This window comes from Cucurbita moschata, unplaced genomic scaffold (genome assembly GCF_002738365.1).
Source record: "Cucurbita moschata cultivar Rifu unplaced genomic scaffold, Cmos_1.0 Cmo_Scf00036, whole genome shotgun sequence".
NCBI classification, from domain to species: domain Eukaryota; kingdom Viridiplantae; phylum Streptophyta; class Magnoliopsida; order Cucurbitales; family Cucurbitaceae; genus Cucurbita; species Cucurbita moschata.
The window spans coordinates 1,521,768-1,523,065 of NW_019268552.1; positions in this window are offsets into that span (position 1 = coordinate 1,521,768).

Genomic DNA, 1,298 nt, shown 5'->3' on the forward strand with positions numbered 1-1,298 from the left:
TGACACCGAAAAAGAAGGGGGGTTTCTTGAGGATATAAGAGACGGAATAGACAGCGCACCACAAGTTTTGAGTTCTCTACTAAACAACTCACACGATAGGGAACGAAAATATCTCAATAAAAATAATGCTTTTAGAACTAACGTGAAAATTACTAGTGCTTGATTCATTTCTAGTTTACACGATTTTAGGTCAACAACGCACGTATAAAAGCTATGCTTGTCAATTGAATAACAATATGGGTCACTTGACTCTATTTCAAAAAAGTAGATTTTTCCGAAATTAATATACTCCTTCCAACGTCTCTTCTAAGAGACTCGAAACATAATTCAACTATTTAAACATGTATTTTCGATTAAAACTATAAAGTTCAAATTTTTAAATTGCACGTAATTGAAGTAATAAAATTAATAAACAAATCACTTATCCTCACCTAAAAAGATTATAAAGACATAATACATAAACTTTGATTCTCCTTGAACAAAAGGAACTGAAAATTCCCACTTCCCATGTGAATTAGTTTTAGAAATTTATATCCAAAATTGGATAGAATTATGAAATTATGAAGCAGCCCATTTGAAGGTAAGAATTTAGATCTTAAACTGAATATGAAAGAAACAAAAAAGAAGAAGAAGAAGAAGAAGAAGAAGAAGAAGAAGATAGGTTAAAAGGGTACCTGAAAATATAAGCACTTGGGCGAGGAGGTATCCATGGCTGCCCACAGAAGCACTACAATTCTGCAGACAACACAAGGACGTAATTAGTTCTTCATTGGCTCCCTAACAAAAACTAATTCTAAGGCTTTACTGATTTGATTGATTGGATTGAAAGGACTGATTCAATTTTTTTAAATCTTATCATAACTTTACAAATTTTAACACAATTAAAAACATGACCGAACATCATTAAACAAGCAATTAGTAAAACGGAACATAGTTTAGCGATAATTAACATGTACCTTTTTGAGGTTTAAATCTTTATATCTCACGTTTGATGTACTAAAAAAGCTATATATTTAAGACCCAACTTGAATTTAGCTCGATTATTGAAGTATTATACATTTACGATGAAGGTTAAATGTTTGAATCTTCAACTAAATATAGGGTCGACCCTATAGTTGAACAAAATCGCCACAATGTAAACGTTTTCTTAATAACCGTTGTGAGATATTTTTACCGTTTCTTTCGTACATGTAACGGTTTAAAATTATCGATTAGATGGGTCGCTCCTATTGTTCCCAAGACAAAATATAATGCAAATCTTGATTTTTTTTTTTTTTTTTTTTTTTTTTTTTTTTTTT